The sequence below is a fragment of the Sarcophilus harrisii genome, chromosome 2 (genome assembly GCF_902635505.1).
Source record: "Sarcophilus harrisii chromosome 2, mSarHar1.11, whole genome shotgun sequence".
Lineage (NCBI taxonomy): Eukaryota > Metazoa > Chordata > Mammalia > Dasyuromorphia > Dasyuridae > Sarcophilus > Sarcophilus harrisii.
Genome location: NC_045427.1, coordinates 267,303,263 through 267,324,296, shown reverse-complemented (window position 1 = coordinate 267,324,296; position 21,034 = coordinate 267,303,263). Strand labels below are relative to the sequence as shown.

Below are 21,034 nucleotides of genomic sequence, written 5' to 3'. Positions count from 1 at the left end.
TAGTGAATTAAAACAGGTACACAATGCACAGGGGTAAATGATTATAATAATTCAGTGTTTAATACCAAAGATCCACATTTTGAGGACAAGAACTATTAAGGACAAGGAATTGCAAAAATTCCTGCAAAAATTAGAAAACCATTTGGCAGAAACTAGGCACAGACCAACAGCTCAGACCATATAACAAGATAAGCTCAAAATGGGTGCATGATTTAGACATAAAAGATGATATTATAAGGGAATTAGAAGATCACAAGAAACATTACCTGTTATATCTATGGATAGATAAAGAATAAATGACCAAACAAGAGATAGAGAAGGTCATGGAAGATTAAAAGAGATATTTGGATTACATGAAATTAATAAGGAGTTGCACAGACAAATCCAATGCAGCCAAGATTAGGGGGAAAAAAGTATTAGTGGGGGGGGGAAGGGAGGGAGAATTTGCAGTGTTTCTCTGATAAAGAGCTTATTTCTCAAATATATAGAGAACTGGACCAAATATATAAGAATATGAGTCATTTCTCAATTGATAAATGGTCAAAGAATATGAAACAGGCAGTCTGCAGAAGAAGAAATCACATCTACCAATAGTCATATAAAAATGTTCCAAATCACTATTCATTATAGAAATGCAAATTTAAATTCTAAGATACTACCTCATGTCTATCAGATTGGCTAATATGAAAGAAAAGGAAAATATTAAATGTTGGAGGAGATATGAAAAAAAATAGGGACACTAATGCACTAATGGTAGAATTGTGAACTAATCCAACCATTCTGGAGAACAATTGAGAAGTGTGCCCAAAGTACACACCCTTTGACCCAGCAATACCATTACAAGTATGTATTATACTAAAGAGATCAAAGAGAAAAGAAAAGGACTTAGATGTACAAAAACATTTATAACCTTTCCCCCCCCCCTTTTTTTTTTGACCAGGCAATTGGGGTTAAATTACTTACCCAGGTACACACAGCTAGTAAGTATTAAATGGCTGAGACCAGATTTAAACTTAGGTCCTCCAGACTTTAGAGCCAGTGTTACATATGGCTCCATATAGCTGTCCCTATATCCTTTCTTTTTGTGGTGACAAAGAATTAGAAGGAAGATGTTATCTGCATATAGAAAAAGAATTGCTAGATGTATATATAGAATTTTATATATATATATATATATACACATATTTGTGTCTAATGCTTGCCATCTCTAGAGTGGGGTGACAAGGGAAGAAAAAAAGGAGAAAAAAGAAAGTCTTTATTATATATTTTAAAACTTTATTATATATTATATTATATTGTTATTATATATAATTACACATGTAATATATATTATTATATATGATATTATTATATATTAAATAAATTATATATTTAAAAGTAATAGTTGTACATTATAAATGTGTAGTTTCATGTACAATAATCCTTTTTTTAAATTCTACTGTTATATAAATGCTTGTTTTATTTTATAAAGCAAATAATAATTTTAAAATATTACCTTCATTCTTTGGAAATACTAAAATTAACTAGACTCTAACCAAATGTTCCTGCTTAATCTTTAACTATGCCTACTGTCCCAAAGTCAGTGTTCCATGTCCTTTACCCTTCTTCTTCTCTACTAGAATACATCTGTTCTTTATACTCTTCTCTCAGAGCCTTATTAGGTAGCTAGTTAACTAATTTATGTTATCATATAATATCAATATCATATCAATGGTAATCACTTATTACCCTCAATCATAATCAATAATCATTTATTAAATGTCTACTAAATACTAGGTATTATCCTAAGCCCTAGGGATATAAGAAAGATAGTTCCTGCCTTTAAGGACTTTACAAGCTAATGGGCAATATATTTGTTACACTTACCATAGAACTGATTTGCATTTAATAGGAGACTTATGGAGTCATAATTCCTCAACCCAAAATAGTAACTTAATTGCTAGAGATTTCAGGTTCCTAAAGGAGATAATTTTGGGCTGGTAATCCCCTATGTGATAATCAAACCAGATTATTAGTAAGGCCTGTGCTGACAGTAGCTTTCTTAAAGTCTTAGCTTCCATATGACATTTTGACACTGGTGGCTAAATCTGTAGCAAATAAAGTCAGAATATATTCACAACAGGACTGCTTTGAATACCCTTCACACAGATTCTTTCTTTCTCTCTTCTGTATCCTTTCCAATCTAAGTAGTCAATCAATAGGAAGAGACTGGCTTGTTGTTTTCTGTGCCCATGTTGTTAAAATAGTTGGCCTAGAGCTAAGGGGGAAAAAAGAAAAAAAAAAAAAAGAAAGAAAAAAGGCAGCTCTCCCAAGACTTACAAGCAGGGAAAAAATGTCAGTAGAGAGCAGCAGTACATTTACTTCATTGCAAAAAACCTCAAAACCCCATTCCATAAAAAAGATTTTTCACATTGCATGGTCCTAGAGAATAGCACAGCTGCTGTCTTTGGCTATCCTCCATTTTCCACTCCCATTCATAAAACCTTAAGATATATCCATGTGCTGTCTCCTTGCAGATCTATTGAAGTTTGAGTTTTAATTTAAGTTGTATAGCTGAGAGGGACATTGGCAGGGCATCCGGTGCTCTCCACCTCTAGGTAGTCAATCCACCAACCACCATGTACTTGTCAAACCCTTGCAATGTGTGCAGTGCTGTATTCGGTGCTTCAGAGGACACACGAAGATATAGTCTGTTCTCCCAGAGAGCTTGCTAACAACCCAACCTCAGTAATTAAATTAGCATACCTGGCACAATGGTGTTGAGTTGTGTAATACTGAGTTTGAGATGGTAGGCAAACAGAGAAAGCAAATACAATATGTTACAGTGGGTAAAATATTGATTCTGGAGTTAGAGGATCTGGGTTTGAATTTCAGAGGTAATATTGCCCAATTATGTGATGTAGACAAATGTTTTAATCTCCCTAGGTTTCAGTTTCCTTAACTGTAAATTGAAAGAGATGGACCAGATTAATTTTGAGCCTCTTATTCTAAGACTCTAAGAGCTACGCTAACTGACACTGGCATAGTGGAAAGGCTGCCAAGCTTAGCATCAGAAAGTCCTGGGTTCAAATTCGGCTTCTGACATTTACCTAGAAATACTAGGCAAAATCACTTTAGCCCTATGTGGCTCTTATCTAAAAACAAGGCTGATAAACCTATAATAGAGTTGTTAAGAGTTCAAATATATATATGATACAAACCCTAAAGCACCACATAAATGTTTGCTATAATGATTCCCAGTAGGATTTCTGCAAGGGGCAGGTAGAAAAGAGAACAATGCAGGCAGGAAAAACAGCACAAGCAAAGACATGAATGAGCATGGCTTGTGCTAGAAATGGTGAATAAATCTGTTTGACAAAAAGGAGAATATGTAATAGGGGAAATGAGAAATCAGGACCAGTAGGTAAGAGAACCAGATTACAAAGAACCTGGAAAGCCAAAGGAGTTTGAACTTGACATTGTAGTTAAGACTACAATGTAGTAAGTAGTAAGACTGATATTACTCTGATACTTTCTTGGACAGCGAAGGGACCTGACAAAAGCAGCACTTAAAAAATAAATTCAGCAACAATATGCAAGATTTTCATTTGTTATTATTCAGGCATGCCCAACTCTTCCTGATCCCATTTAGGGTTTTCTTGACAAAGATACTGGAGGAGTTTGACATTTCCTTCTCCAACTCATTTTATAAATGGGGAAACTGAGGCAAACAGGGTTAAGTGACTTCCCAGGATCATACAGCTGGAAGAAACTTAGATTGAACCCAGGTTTTCCTGACTCCAGGCTTGGTACTCTATTCACTGCACCACTTAGCTGCCCAGTATGCAGTATAGGGAAAAGGAAAGATTGGCAGTAGGGAGATCAGTTTGGAGGCAGTTGCAGTAAGCATATATAAGATGATAAGCACATGGACTAGGATAATGACAGTAGAGATTAAAATAAGAGAAAGGAAAAGTCAAAACATAGAAAACATAAGCTTTGGTAACAGATTAGAAACAGAGAAGAGAAGGAGACATCAATGATCATTCTAACTTTTCCGGCCTGGAAGCCTAAAAGAATACCATTAAAAGAAGTAGAGAAGTTGAGCTAAAGGGATCCCATGTTGTCCTTTGGGATCACTGAGAAAGCACTAGATTTTGTCAAGAGACAAAAGTTCAAGTCCTAGCTTGCCTATTTAATTTTTGTGTCATCTTGAGCAAGTGCCCTATTTTTTCTACCCTTCAATTTCCTCATGTATACTAGGGTGATAATTAAATCCAATTCTATAAATATTCATTAAGCACCAACTGTATACAACACATTGATTGATGCATTCTAAATCAATCAATGAATTAACAGGTATTAAGTACCTACTATGTACCAGGATATAAACATGAAAAAAAAAAAAAAAAAAAAAAACCTCAGTCCCTGTTCTCAAGGAGCAAAAAATTTAATGGGAAAAGACAATAGAGAAACGAAAGCTAAAAGGAGGAAAGGGTCATAAAAGAGAAGTCTAAAGGAGTATAACAAGGTGGGAAATTAAGAGATGCATGGTCTAGGTCTCTTAAATGGAAGTTCTAGAAGAAGCTCTCTATTCTGCCTTCCAGTCAAAGGAATACTGGGACTGAAGGGTACTGATGAGGTATGAATTCTAGGACAGATATGATGTCATAGCTTGAAATGGTTCCTGTGGCATGATAGAGAAATCTAAGGTTACAAACTTTTAAAAAATGGCTCCTTGCGTGAAAGAGCTTACAATTTAGTATGTATATGCAATGGTATACTTGTAAGCTATTTGCAACCTACTCTGCAGGAAAAATAAATGTGTGTACATATACACATATATACAAATGTATATGTATAGAGGCAGGACACACATTTAACCTTATTCACCATTTTAACATTTTTCTCCATCACTCTTTTCAGTCTAGACAATCAACAAAACAATAAATTAAGTTTTGATTTGTAGCATTTGCTGATTTCTGGAGAATAAATGTTCACACTGAAAATTGAACAATAGTTGGTTCAAGCAGGTTCCCTGAGTATATGATTCATACCCACAAATAACAATAATACAATTTAGGAGATAATAAAGTACATAGGAGAAATCAAATAAAGGAGCTTGAGAAACTAAAGGAAGAAAAGGTCAGTTTTAGCAGAAGGGATCAGCAAAATCTTCATAGAGGAGGCAATGTCAGATTTCTACGTAGAGACCTCCTAAAGTCACAGAATCTCAGAGTATGAAGAGAACCATTCCACTTTTGTTTTCTTTTTATTTTTTTAGCTAGGCAATTGGGATCAAGGGACTTGCCCAGTATCACATAACTAGCAAGTGTTTTAAATATCTAAGGTCAGATTTAAACTCAGGTCTTCCTGACTCCAAGACCAGTGTTCTATCCACTGTGCCTTCTAGCTATTTCCATTACACTTGTGCATAGCTCTATTGCTTTTTTTCCTTCAAGCCCAAATGTACCTCTCTATTTCTGTGCATGTCTCCTAGTCCTGTCTTCTGGAGTCAAGAAAAGCAATTCTCATTACTCTGCTCGTGACAGTGCTTCATCTACTTTCAAAGAGCTATCACACATGCTTTATGTTTTTTCTTTTCTGGATCAAAAACCCTCCTTTTAGTTTCTTCAATTCGTTATTAAAAGCAGAAGACCAGAGGATCATTGATTTGGGGCTGAAAGGAAAGTTCTTCACCATTCTTATCTTCCTCTTCTGGACATTCCAGATTACTTACATCTTTGTAAAATACAATACCCAAGTTAAAAATTGGAAATCAAGGGAATGCCCATCAATTGGAGAATGAATGTATAAGTTATAGTATATGATCATAATAAAATAAGAAATGACAAACAGGACGATTTCAGAAAAACTTGGAAAGACTTGCATGAACTGATGCATTATGAAGTGAGCAGAACCAGGAAAACATTGTACATAGTAACAGCAACATTGTATGATGAAGAACTATGCATGATTTTGCTCTTCTGAGGAATACAGTGATCCAAGACAATTCCAAAAGATTCATAATGAAAAATGCTATCTATTGTCAGAGAAATAATTGATGTTGTCTAACTTCAGTCTGAAGCATACTATTTTTCCTTTTTTCTTTCTTTTTTTTATTATTTTAATCTTTCATAAAATGACTAACATGGAACTATTTTACATACTTGTACATTTATAACCTATATTATATTGCTCACTACCTCAGGAGAGAAAGAGGGAGAAATAGAATTTGGAACTCAAAACTTTTTTAATGTTAAAAATTTTTGTATTGTATATGTTTGACCTATAATGGATTACTTACTGTACAGAGGAAAGGAGGAGGGGAGAAAAAATTGGAATGCAAGGTTTTGCAAGAGTGAATATTGAAAACTATCTTTGCAGGTATTTTGAAAAATGAAAAGCTATTATTATTTTTAAATACATATAATTAGGGAAAATGAAATATTACTTTAAAAAATAAAAATCAATATAACACAATACCCAGAACTGACTCCAAATGTTGTCTGAGTTGAACAGAGTACAAAGGAGCTATCAGTTCTCTAGACTCAGGTACCACATCTTTTTGAATGCAGCCTAAGATAACATTCACTCTTTTGACCCCAAGTCAACTCATATTCACCTCAGAGACCATTAAAATTCTAAGATATTTTAGAGATGATCTAGTCACAAATAAAAGTAAGTCATGAAAGTTTCCTGATCAACTTGAATATATAGGGAGGTAAGCTTCAAGTGTAAAATTTAAATAACATTTCCTATGGAAGCAGTCTCTTAGGAAGCAGCCCATTCTATTTTTGTATAACTCCATTTATTAGGAAATTTCCTTGCTTCAAGATCAAATCTGCCTTTTTTGCAACTGCTTCTTTTACCAGCTCTGCGTTTTGGGATCAAGCAAAACAATTCCTTATGGCTCTAATTCAAGATAGCTTTTCATGAGACATACCCTTTTGTGCTTCCTGCATGATGTATTTCACAGATGGGTATTATTCCCAAGATGAATTGGTTGGTTTGGACTATTGTAGAAAGGGCTACCCTTCATGCTGATCTATAAAAGGGAGTCCAATAGACTTACTATTTCTCTTTATTTGCTTCCTTTCTTCCAGAGAGTCCTTGAAAGCACAGCAGAACTAAGAATAAAGGACTTGGGACAAGGGGCAACCATAGATCAAGGTAACTAACTGCCAAGAGCTGCAGCTATGGTGGTCTCTGGGCCCAAGAGATAAGAGTATCTGGTGCTGTTCAGATCTTTGAGAGAGAACCCTGCTGCTGTTTCCTTACTACTTTAGGCATCATCATTTCCTCCCTTCTCTGCTAAGATAGGTTAATGCCTTCCAAATGTCATTTGTGTGTGTGCTAATACCAGGGATATGCTGGTAAATATTTAACAATCAACTCTCCAGGAAAAAAATTTAGGACACACATACATACAACACACTTTTAAGTTTAATCCACATAGTGTTAAGTCTAGACAACCAACAAAACAGTAAATCAAATCCTGGTCTGCAGTGTGTGATGATTCTGAAGTATCAGTGCTCATCCTGAAAGTTAAATAATCAACTTTTGTGGTCTGGTTTGAGCTGGTTCCAGCACATCCCTAACTGTTACCTTTTCTTGTAGAGGCAATGACAGAGAGACATATGCTCCCAATGACATGATATCCTTGAGACCTGATATTATGTGGTCCAAAATAAGAGTTCTTCTTACCTAGGATTTCTTAAAGAGCATAAATTTTAGATTCTAGCTATCTTTTCTATACAGTTTTTTTTATTACTATCTTTCATTTTTGCTTCACCTTCAGAACCCAAACTTCTAACAAGATGTCCGGGGCAGCATTAGCCTCAGGCATGGTTATATGAGCAATTCCAAATTCACAAGCAGAGAACAGCTTTCTATTGAAAGAAGGGAGTTATCTCCAGTTGTGTACCCCTTGGCAAGAGAAGAATATTGCCCATGTGGCCCCTGGGGCCACAGGAAGGCAAAGAATTTTTATTTTAAACTCTACTATTATCATCAGGTTGGTATCTGACATTGATTTCCTAGTTATTCCTTGAACAAGACACAATCTTCCAACTCAATGCCTTTTCCCTAGCTGTCTGCTGTGCTTGAAATACTCTCTTTCCTCATCCCTGCCTCCTGGCTTCCCTGGCTTCCTTTAAGTTCCAATTAAAATTCTACCTATTATAGGAAGCCTTTCTTGATCCCCATTAATTCTAGTGCCTTCCCACTATTGGGATATTTTATTCTGGATATAGTTTTTTTGCATATTGTCTCCCACAATTAGATGGGGAATCTCCTTATAAGGAAGAACAGTCTTTTACATTTCTCTGTATTCTCAGTCCTTAACACTTAGCTAGGACTTAATAAATAGTTATTGACTGACTAATAAGTTATCTAAACGGTATGGCTCTCAATCTGGAATTATGCCCAAAAAGTTATCAAACTGTGCATACACTTTGATCCAGCAGTGTTTCTACTGGGCTTATATCCCAAGGAGATACTAAAGAAGGGAAAGGGACCAATATGTGCCAAAATGTTTGTGGCAGCTCTGTTTGTAGTGGCTAGAAGCTGGAAACTGAGTGGATGCCCATCATTTGGAGAATGGTCAGGTAAATTGTGGTATATGAATGTTATGGAATATTATTGTTCTGTCAGAAATGACCAGCAGGATGAATACAGAGAGGCTTGGAGAGAATTACATGAACTGCTGCTAAGTGAAATGAGCAGAACCAAGAGATCACTATATACGTCAACAACAATACTGTATGAAGATGTAATCTGATGGAAGTGGATTTCTTTGAAAAAGAGACCTAATTCAGTTTCAATTGATCAATGATGGACAGAAGCAGCTACACCCAAAGAAAAAAGAGTGGGAAATGAATGTCAACTGTTTGCATTTTTGTTTTTCTTCCCGGGTTATTTTTACCTTCTGATCCAATTCTCCTTGTGCAACAAGAAAACTGTTTGGATCTGCACACATACATTGTATCTAGGATATACTAGGACATATTCAACATATATAGGACTGCTTGCCATCTAGGGGAGGGGGTAGAGGGTGGTAGGGAAAAATCGGAACAGAAGTGAGTGCAAGGGATAATGTTGTAAAAAAATTACCCTGGCATGGATTCTGTCAATAAAAAGTTACTATAATAAAAAAAAAAAAAAAAACAGTATGGCTCTCACAGAAGGAGTTTGCCTGTTTAGAAGTTCAGAAGTATTTACTTTTCAAGGAAAGCTAAATCAGAAGAATATTACCATAAGATTAGACAGTTGTCTGAGTTTCTGTGAGATCAAAGTTAATCATAGGATGGTCAGGCTGTTTCCCAGAACAAGCTTTCAGTTCATTTCCCTTTTGAAGAGAATTCAGATCACAAGGTAGCAGTATTATTAGGGAAGACTTTAAGATCCTACAAAAGTTAGGATTCACCAAACTAGAAGAAGACTTTAACTAATTATACTGTGAATGTTTTATATGATCTGTTACATTGTTTACGGCCTATTGTGTTTTATCATGCATTTTTGCAGTATCTATGTGGTGGAATAAAGATTGTCCCTGTACCTGATATGACAAAAGCATTGTTACCTTGTAACATTATAAGGATACTTGGAAGCCCTTTAAAAGGATCCCTATTATAAACTTGATAAGTGTTATATGTAGAGATTTTCTAGAGTAACCCCCCCCAAAAAAAAAAATTAGCATCATTCCATGGAAAACTAGAACCTGGAGGGTTCAGGACCACATGACAAATGTTTCCTTCATCTTGGATTTGTGACATTGATTTTTAAGCTAAAATATGAGATTTTATATAGTAAATTTCATCTTACTTGATTTGTCCTCAAATTCTAGGATGTTGAGATGTTTTTGTATCCTGACTCTATCATTCAACATGTTAACTGATAGCAACCTATAATTTGAAAATTTGGTAAACATGCCATCTATGAATTGATTTAAGTTATTGATTAAAAAAGAAGTTAAACAGCATGGGGCCAAATATAAATTCTGGTGACACTTCTGTAGAAAGCTTCCAAGATGTTAATCCTAATGTCTATTCTTTTGATTTGACTGTTCAACTACCTCCAAAATGGACCATCTTGTAGCCTGTATGCCCCCACTTTGTCCTCAAGAATTGCTTAAGCTTTGCTAAAATCAAAGTAAACTATATTTATAGCATTCCTCTAATATATTGACTAGTAGATTGCTATACTTAAAAATCTACTTACATATAGTGATCTATTTAATAACAGGATTATCAATAATCTTCTGCCCAAAAAAGTAGAAGAAAAACATAAGTGGAGATTTGGGATAGAGTATATGCAGAGCCATTGTCTGTTTTTATTGCTTGTGGCAAACCCATAATTGCAAATGCTTGTATAAGGAATTCAGTGACCACTCAGGCTGTCTCTTTTGCTGCTGGTATTGCAAAAGTGAATGCTGAAAAAGTGTCTACCACAACATGAGTCATATCCGTTTGCCAGATTTTATTGGGTCTCAAAGCACAAGGGTTTTTCCCTGGAGGCAGTGTAGGAGCATGGAAAGTAAGGCAAGTTGTACAGGCTTTTACTATGCTCCTAGCTTCCTCTCTTGTTATTCCAAATTGTAAATGTAAAGCTCGAGCAGCCTGATAATATTTAAAATGAGATTCTTCGGCTTCTTGAAATAAAGGAGTATTGGCCAGCATAGTTAAAAGGCTATCTGCCTTTGAATTACCATCAAAAATAGGACCTGGAAGTCCACTATGAAAGTGGACATGCAAGATATAAATCTTACCTGGATGCTTTCTCACTTGCTCTTGAAGTTCCTTAAAGAGCTGATATATATTAGAGGCTACAAATTTTATTTGGGCTGTGGCAATTCTTTGTACCACACCTACTGAATAGGCTGAATCAGATATTATATTATATTTAGTGGATAATAAGTAAGAGCTAGAATGATTGCATACAATTCATTCTGCTGAGTGGACTGAAAAGGAGTTCTGACTACTCTCTTTATAATTAAGTCACGAGAGTATACAGTGCAAATATTATGTTTGGATGCATCTGTAAAGATAATTGATCCTTTAAGAGGAACTTTAGAAACCTTTTCTTCAAGAATCCATCACCAATTATGTAATAGTCTGGTTATCTTTAATGGAGACCTGGGTGTAAAATTTGGAGCCATGGCTAATAAAATTTGCCACTCTGGGATGGTTTCACAGCATACATTAATTTGTGCATTAATATAAAAGGTGCATATCTTATCAGGTCTTATCCCAGATAATTGTACTGCTCATTTAATGGCCTTTAATAAAATTCTAGCCACAAGCACTGGGTAAGGAGTAAGGCTTTGTTCTGGTTGTGCTGGGAGGTTCACCCACTCTATCATATTGTCTTCTTGATGAAGGACTGCTGTGGGTGCCTCTTGTGTAGCAAAAACTGATATTTCCAAGAGTTTTTGAGTGACTCTTTCAACCACATTGGATAAAGCCAGTTCAACTTCTTTCAAAGCCTCTTGAGCTTCTTTTGTAAGCTGGCGTGGTGAGTTTAAAGCACTGTCTTCCCTTAAAATGTCATACAATGGTTGTAATTGATAGGAAGTTAAGCCTAATATTGGACACATCCATTGGATATCTCCTATCAATTTCTGAAAGTCATTTAAGGTGTTTAGCTTCTCTGTTCTTAAGGAAAGTTTTTGTACTGTAAGCACCTTAGGATATATTTATTTCATATCCTAAATATTGAAAAGGAGCATGTCTTTTAATTTTTTCTGGAGCTATGTGCAATTTTTAATTCCTTAGTGTTTCTATGGTCTTTTGTAGACATGCTTCTAACATTTGTTCCTCAGGTGCACATCTCAAAATATCATCCATGTAATGTAATAACATTACTTTTGGAAATGTTTTTCTTACTGGAGTAAAAGCACTAGCAACATACATTTGACATATAGTAGGGCTGTTTTTCATTCCCTGTGGCAAAACTGTCCATTCATATCTTTTATAAAGCTCAGCTAAGTTAACGCTGGTACTGAAAGGGCAAATCTTTTCATATCATCCTTCTCTAGAGGGATAGAATAGAAACAATCCTTAATGTCTATAACCCAAAGAGACCATTCTTTAGACAACTGAGTAGGAGATGGAAGGCCAGGCTGAAGAGTTCCCATAGTTTCCATCTGTTCATTTGCCTTTCTTAAATCAGTCAACATTCTCCATTTTCCAGATTTCTTTCTTACAACAAATACTGGGGAATTCCAAGGACTTAGAGAAGCTTGTAAATGTCCTTGGTCAAGTTGCTCCTGTACTATATTTAATAAGGCCTGAATTTTATTGCTACCTAAGGTCCACTGTTCTATCCACACTGGTGTATCAGTTTTCCATTGGATAGGAACAGGTGAAAACGTTGGCAAGCCTGCAACAGCAGCCCTGCCTAAAAAACTGAGGTACTCATTTTTAATCCTAATTGTAGTAAAATGTCTCTTCTCCACAGATTGATGGGGATTTTTTCAACTATAAAAGAAGTCAAAACTCCTGTTTCACCCTCAAAAGTCCATCTCAAAGGGGTAGCACTAACTTTAGCTGCTATTGATCCTCCCATGCCAGACATGTAGGTGTCTGCCTTAATCTTTGGCCTGTGACTGGGCCAGTTGGCACCTCTAATGACTGAACGATCTGCACCAGTGTCTACCAATCCTTCTAATGGTATGCCATTTATATAGATAGTGAGCATAGGTTGGTCAGCTGTCACAGCTGCTGTCCAGTATGTTCCTGAATTTTGTTGCTTGGAGTCAGAATCTGGGTGACTATCACCAGATTGCTTATTAGGAATCTGAATCAGTAAACCTGATGCTACTACTTTTCCTGGGTGATAAATCACACATTGCCTCTCTGTATTAGTGACTGGGATATTATCCCAGTTTCCCACATCAGTGTATGGATGGACACTGTTTTGTAAGTGCTCTCAGGAGATGAAATGGTCAAGCCTACTGTGCCTGGAGGCAAAGGATCCATAGGCTGGAGAGGAACAGATTTTACCTCTCCTGGGGGTATCTCAGTTGTCCCAGCTGCATATAACTCTATTCTCCCCAATTGTAATCCCTTTCTCCCATCAGGTTGCTTCCTGACTGATTGATTGTGTAATCCCCTTCTCCCATCATATGGCCTCCTGGCTGATTGGTCATGTCTGGATACTGGACTTCTAGGCACTCTCTGGGTGTAGCATCAGCTGCCATCATGCCCCAAATATTTTTTGTCTTGGGCCCCTCATTCTGTTTCCCTGAATCAGTCTACATTCTGATGCCCAATGGAAGCCTCTGTTGCATTTTGGACATGGGGTTTTGGGTCTTGTTCTCCCACCCTGTTTTCTCATTCTGTCTCTATGTCAACATTGAGCTTTCAGATGCCCTACTTTACCACATTGAATACATTGATGAGTCTCTCTGGAAGTCCCTTGCCAAAAGTGATTCTGTCTTCCCATGTTTGGATCTTGGGAAATCTGCATCATAGCCTGGCTATAAAAAGCATTTGTGTCCACTGTGGCACACCATCTCATGATCTCATCTAAAGGAGCATCCTTGCATAGTCCTAGTATAATTCTTCTACAAACCTCATTAGCATTTTCTTTAGCAAGTTACCTTATCATAATGTCTGTTACTGCATTTTCACCATTAGTTCGTATGGCAGCTGTCTGCAAATGTCCCACAAAATCAACAAAGAATTCATTTGGTTTTTGTGTTATTTTTGTGAAGGCTTCACCCTGTCATTTTTACTGGGGAAAGAAGCCCATGCTTTGATAGCATTAGCAGCAATTTGCTCATATGCTGCTAAGGGATAATTAATCTGTACTGAAATTTCTGCATAAGAACCTACCCCTATTAGTCAGTCACAGGTGACTGGAGGATTAATTCCACTATGACTATTTTGTTGGGCTTGTATCTTACAAAGCTCACTATATTCAGAAAGCCACAACAAGTTTTGTCCAGGTTCTCAGCATGTCCTTCCCATAGATTTCCAGTCCCTAGGGGTTAAGACTTCAGAAGCCAAATTTTGTAATAACATCTTAAGATAAGCTGATGTAGCCCCATAAAGAGTGCAAGCCTTTTTCAGGTCTTTGAGGATTTCTATATCAAAAGGAGCATATCTTCTTTCTTGACTTGAAGAATTAAACTGTTGAATCACAGGATACATTTCCAGTTGCAAATCATCTAAATTCTGCCCTTCTTCTGTAGCTTTAAGTACTGCCTTTTGCAATCTAGTCATAGGAGGGTGTGATTTCTGGGAGGGAGGTGCTGGTAGTGTCACTTCCCCTCCCACTACTCCTCCCCCTCTATCTGGAAAGGTGAAGTTGATGTGGGCATGTCAAAAACCGGTTCCAGTGTAGGCAGGGTTGAAGCTGCTTTGTGAGAGTGAGAATCACCATGCCCTTCACCACACCCTTCATCCTCACTTCACTCCCCATGCCTTCTGGAGATGTCGCTTTTAATCCCTCCTTTGTCCTCCTCATTTTACTCACACTTCCTCATCTGGCTGTTCTTAGAATTTTTCTTTTTTCTATAACGTTTAGGATTCTTTAAGGCCAATTGTATTATGTTGTATATATAGAATGTTTCCTTGGAAATTGAATGAGGACCTTTATCATTGTAATATTCACATAGTTGCTCTCCTACCAGCTTCCAATTATCTAGTCCTATCTCTTCTTCCTTTAAGAACCAAGGGGATGTGTATTCTAATGTATCCAAGAGTCTAGCGATCTGCAACCAAGTTACAATTAAGCCTTGTCCCTTGAGCAACTTAAATATGCTTTCTATAGTACCCCCTCGGATGGGGGTGGGTGTGGGGCTAGGGCAGGGGCTGGGGCTGGGGGAGAATCTTTTCCCAATATCTGCCCCATTTCAGTCAGAAAAGGTTACTAGTTTAGCCCTTAACAAAGTAAGTTCCCTGTTTGTCTATTAAAATACCCAATTTCCTGGTCACCGGAGACTTCTTCAGTGAATGGCCTTGGCCCCATGTTCAGGTGACAAATGTGATGACCACGTTAGCACCCTGGATACCTTAGAATCAGCCAGAGTCAGGATAAGCAAAAGTCCTTGGTCTTTATTCTTGGTCTTTAGAGGTAGGATTGAATTGGATGGAAATATAATCTCTGCAACTTTCCTTCTTTGTCTCCGGCCCAGAGAGTGACTTTGGCTAGTCTTACTCCACCCCCTAGTCCCTCCTACAATTCTCTGTATACATCAATTATCAAGCCAGCAGAGGATAGTAGGAAGGGCCATTCCCCAAGCACATACCCATAGAGTATTGTCCAATCAGTAATTAGCCCTAAGTGCTTGAACCGACCGACCTCAGTGCATCAACTCAAAGAGTTTCAGCCCTCTACATTAAACCAAGGAAAATCAAAATGGAGAAAAAAAACTGTACATAAATGCTGCTAATTAACTACAACACAAACATTTTAAGTAAAATATTAGGAAAGAAGCTATAGTGGTTTATCCCAAAGATTATACATTATGACCAAATTGGATTTATACCAATAATGCAGAGTGGCTTCAAAATTGGGAGATAATTTTTAACATAGTAGACTATATTATTAACAAGAACAATTGATTATATCAAGAGATTCAGGAAAAAAAACCTTTAACAAAATGCAATTCTTATTTAACAAAATGAAATGGACATTTTCTTAATATGAAAAATAGTATCTAAATAAAAAATTTTAAAACCAAGATTATATGTGAGGAGAATAAATTAGAACCTTTTTTTTTAATAAGATAAGGGGTAAAGGACAGGTTTTCTCCCCTCATTTAAGTATCGCCCTTCTAATTTTCATTTCTTTGAATTTACATGTTCAAAATTTTAAAAATTTTATGTAATTAATATTATCATGACTATTTGAGATCATATAGGAATTCTATGTATAGTAATAAAACAAGAAAAAGAACTTAAGAAAAAGAAATATATATATATATATACACACATATATATAGTTATGGTATATGATTGTAATGGAATATTATTATGCTATAAGAAATGACAAGCAGAATGATATCAAAAAAATTTGAAAAGACTTACATGAATTGGTGCAAAGTGAAATAAGCAGGATAGAAGAGAAGATGATGGTGGGAGGAAGAGAAAATAAATGTGGGTAAAAAACTTTTAAAAGTCAATGTTAGAAAAATACTTACACACACAGAGAGAGAGAGAGAGAGAGAGAGAGAGAGAGAGAGAGAGAGATTCCTTTATAGATATTGGTAAAGTTGGAGTTTGTTGTAGGTGCAATTTTTGTTTTGCCCCATTTTTGTTACCTTCACCTTGCCATTGTTTCTTTTAGTGGCTATGCAGAGCTGGAGATGATGTGTAAGATAATGGGTACATACATTGTTGGGGAAATTTTTTGGTCCTTATCTTTAAATGGGCCAGAGAGATCCATTTGGCTATCTTGCTGCCTGAGATTTTATAAAAAGATTCAGGCAAACCACGGTGGGGGTCAGAAGTTTCACCTTAGTCCCTGCTGCCCTCCAGGAAATTCCTTCTGATTTAGCCAACTGGCTATGCTGATTTTCACCATCAGGAGTTTGCTTTCTATAGTTTTTAACTGAAATTTTTAAAAGTAAAGTGGATTTTATTGCATATGATGATCCACAAATAACTTACCACATTTTAGTCCTTAAACCCAAATTGCTGTTTTCGATTTCCTTTACAGGCTAATAGTACACTATTTCAAAGTCCAATTCTTTTTGTACAGCAAAATAACTGTTTGGACATGTATACTTATATTGCATTTAATTTATACTTTAACATATTTAACATGTATTGGTCAACCTGCAATCTGGAGGAGGGGATGGGGGGAAGGAGGGGAAAATTTGGAACAAAAGGTTTTGCAATTGTCAATGCTGTAAAATTACCCATGCTATAACTTGTAAATAAAAAGCTATAATTTAAAAAAAAGAAAAGAAAAGAAAAAAAAAAACCTAAATTGTTGGACCAGCCAAGTTTAGTCTTGTTCCAAAATAAAGCCATTTTAGTTTGGTGGCTGCTCTCATAGATTGGGAGGAGAGGAAGGACAAGTGGAAAGCTTTAATATTTTAATACATTTGCATTCTGCTTACATAAATTCACTGGTTAATTTCACATCTACTTTGTACTACCATGTCAGGACCTTTCTTGTTCTATCATTGGACTACCAGAATGATAAGAATTTTTTCCATACAATGTTTTATATGATTATACATGTATAACATAAATTGCTGACTTTCTCAGAGAGGGGGAAAAGGAAAGAGAGAAGGACTGAATTTGAAATTTAAAACTTTTTTTAAATGCTTAAAATTGTTTTTACATGTAATTAGGGGAAAATAAAATATTTAAAAAGATTTTTAAGAATTTCTCTCATATTTAGAGCACTCCTTACTTCACCAATATAAAAGAACCAGAACTTAGATCTCTTCCTTTTGTATTAGTATTTGCAATCATAGCCACCACTAAGAATAGGCAAAGTAAGCGCATATCTAGGCCAAAGCATACAAGGAGGTAAAGGTAGGATGAGAGTTTTTTTTTTCATAAAGGCACATAATTTTTTAAATCCTATTTTAAAAGTCCTCTGCCCAAGAAACATAATCATTGAGTCATTGTTAACAGAGAAAGTCACTGGGACAGTTTAGGGAACAGTAATACTGAAGAACAGCGGTATAGCTACTGTGAAATTAATGGGGCTTTGTCCCAGGGATCTACCATGAAGGATGGGAAGAAGTTGCTATTATCTTCCTGAAAACATATGCTTTCTTCTCATAGTGATGAGGTCCTGGGTAACTAGGTGAAGTTGGCAGAAAGTCTGAAGTACTGAGAAGATTATTCCCTGAGTCAAGCAGGGAAAGGCACTGATGGGGATCAGTACATTTTTACAGTCCCACACTCTGTGCAGGTCTTAGATAGCTCCACCTCAGAAATCCAAGGTTATGTCAAACCCTTGAGGTTAAATTTCCCTTATAAATAGGTCCATGGCCGACCTAATGGTGTTTTATTTTGTTGTTGTTTTTTTAAGATTCCCCTCCAAAACCTGTATTTTCATTCCAACTGTCTGCAATCACAGGAGTGAGAGGAAAGAGGACCAGGACAGGCTTGAGGTCCCAGTCTCACTGGATGAGTGGGACCCTACAGAGCAGGCCTTGAGGAGATCCCAGGAGATTCTCAGCTGAGGCTCTGGGCCCCCAGGCCTGGAGGCAGGGCTGATAAGGGTCCTGGCCAATACCCTCAGCTCTGCTGAGCCTTGAGCAAGGAAGTGTGGAAAGTGAAGCCCCATCTTTCAGGGTTAAATAAGTGGGGTCTAAACCCCTGCAGCCTGGAGAGTGGAGGAGACTTTTCTCTCCCGGGGCCTAAGCCGAGAACCGAGATCCAAAGACCTGAGGACACAGACAGAAACCTCCCAGCAGCAGCAGCAGCAGCAGCAGCAACAGCTCCGGTCTTTCTCTGTCTGGGAGGTTGAGGGGGTTGTGGAGGAGCTTGGCGGGGGGTGGGGGGAGGTGGGGGAAGGGAAGACTACGGCAGAGTAGTCGGGGAGGAAGCAGGGGCTTTACTAGTCCCTAGAAGTGGTGGATGGGAATCATCCAAAGTGATTTCTCTGGACCATCTTCTCTCTACATTCTTCTGGTGGAAGTTCCTCCCACCTCAGTGGAGAGATGAGGGAGAACGGGAGCCAGGACGATGCGTGGTCAGCAGGCATTGATGAAGCCCACGCGGTTATTGTCGGGGTGGAACACGGTGCAGTACTGGCCGGTGAAAACGTCGTCCAGACTCCAGAAGGCTCCAGGCCCCACCCACATTCCCCCAGGCCCGTGGTGGGGATTTCCACGCCCATGAAGCGGCTCTGGCAGAGGGTTTGTTCAGCCAGGTTCATCTTGAGAACATATTGTTCGCCTGTGAGTTCAAAGGTTTTGTTCCATTTTATGAAGGAGACGGTTAGGAGGATGGTCACCGTGTACTCCCCCGGGGTCAGGGGCAGGATACCTTTATGCAGTCTCTTGATCTCCGCTATGGGACAGTGATCAGGGAGGTGCCTGTATCCACAGTGGTCTCACAGCCATCCTTGCCCAAGGTCAGGTCATTTTTCACCTTTTTCACCTTCACCATGTCCATATGGACTCGTCTCCTCACCGTTTAGGTGAGTGGAATTCCCTCTTACAGTACTTGCAGTCTGTGCCCCTCCGGGCTAGGCGGTGGGGTCCCTATTCAGGTAGAAGGAAAGCACTTCTCCACCAGCTTCTGATTCATGAGATTGTCCAAGACGGGCACGATACCGTCCACCGAGATGGGAGGTAAGCTATGCCCAGGATGCCTTCAAACTTGGCAGCGATGAAGATGCTTGCCAGGCTGCTTGATGGCCTCCCCAGCGATCTGCTTCTCAACCTTCAGACCAGTGACTTCCTCGGAGGAACAGGGAAGCCTGACTGGGCTCTCGCTCAGGTATCCCTAGAGGCTGCCCCAGCCGTTACCGGTGGCAAAGTTGGCAAAGTTGGGGCCGTTCTTCACACAGGCGCTGGACTGGCTCCCATTGTACTAGTGATGCAACTAGCGGGCAACGTCCCACATGGACTGACGGGCCTCACAGGTTGGAGGCGGAAGGCTTGTCAAAGACTACAGCGAATTTCTGAAGCGGGAGTTCCAAGGCGGACGGATCCGCAGTACTGAGCAACTGTGTAATTCTCCAGCATCTCTAGAGTGGGGCAACCAGTGCTTGGAGCCCCCCTTTCCCCCAGTGCGTTCTTAGAGAGGGGCTCCTCCTCGGCCAGTTCCACAGGGCGACCTGCCTCCTTCAGCGTCTGTCAGATGGACTTGAATTTATGCAGGGCAATTCTGAGGTGGACGCTGGAGGGCGCCTGGAGTAGGGTGGCCAGGCACAACGGGAAAGCAAGCAAGGGGGATTGGGGGGGATGGGAGAGTGGTGGGACTACTGCTGCTGCTGTTGTGCCAGGGACTGGCTGACAATCACCCACGCCCTCTTTGCTGCATCCTTCTGGATTTGCCAGCCAGGACATTCTGCCTCTGTGGTGTCTTTCTCCTCGCCTCTCCGCCATGCCTCAAGATGTCTTTTCTCTCATCCCCTCACCATGCCTCATGGTGTCTTTCTCTTCATAGTTAATGAACTCTTTCAGCGTGCTAAAGTCCTTTATGTGTTTAACCTGCCAGTCAATGGAGTATTCCTCTTTCATGGTTTTCTCCTAGGTTAATTGTGAGTTCTATGAGGGAATTTGTTTTTTCCATTGTTTATTCCATATGTGCTCTCCCAAATCTATTATTTACTATTCCTGGTGTCGATTGTATCTCTTGATTTTGTCTGTAACCTCTTCTCATAAATAAACCTGCTTTTTGCCAAAGTGAATGGCCATTGTGAATTCTTCACAAGAACCCCAACATGCCATGCTAAACCCCTACATTTGGTACCAATTGTTCTCCTAAATCTCATCATTTGGTGTCTGAACCTCAATCTCATCATTTAGAGCTGAACCTCAAACACATATTTAGCAACTATTGTCCTACAACCCTTCCTTCTCCTTGGACTTGCATTCCCTTGCCAATCTCCACAGGGAAAAGGGTTCAGATATCTGGGAGGCAAGCCACCCCTTTCCTAAAGTAGGACTATTTTCTGTTCTATCACTGCCCTCCAACCTAACTTTTTCCAATAGATGACCCTCTGTGACTCTCTAGCTACAGCCCATAACTTTCTCCTAACCAAATTTTTTTCCCTGTCTCAAGTAAAAGAATGTCTAGCTTCAATTTTCACAAGGCAAACAATTTTCAGACATAGGAGGGAACTATTTTCACTGTTTGGCTACAGAAACACCTTGTTCTTTTTAAAATGTGACTGGAAGGAGTCACAGATATGGACACAACTGAAAAACAACTAAACAAAATTAAGCTACCTTGCTCTAACAGACCTATTTTCTCCTGGAGAAAATAATGTCCTTGGGGTCAAAAATTGTTTGTTCTTTGTCTGTATCATTAGTGCCTAGCATAGCAACTGACACACTTAATGCTGATTGATTGCGTTTTGCAAAACAAACAAACAAACAAACAAACTTGAATCTCTATATCAAATT

At 38.3% G+C, this 21,034-nt stretch overlaps 1 pseudogene; it reads right to left on the bottom strand.

The window, feature by feature from the left end:
* Positions 1–18,429: 18,429 nt before the first annotated feature.
* Positions 18,430–20,011, bottom strand: LOC111720138 (annotated as a pseudogene).
* Between the last annotated feature and the right edge of the window lie 1,023 nt (positions 20,012–21,034).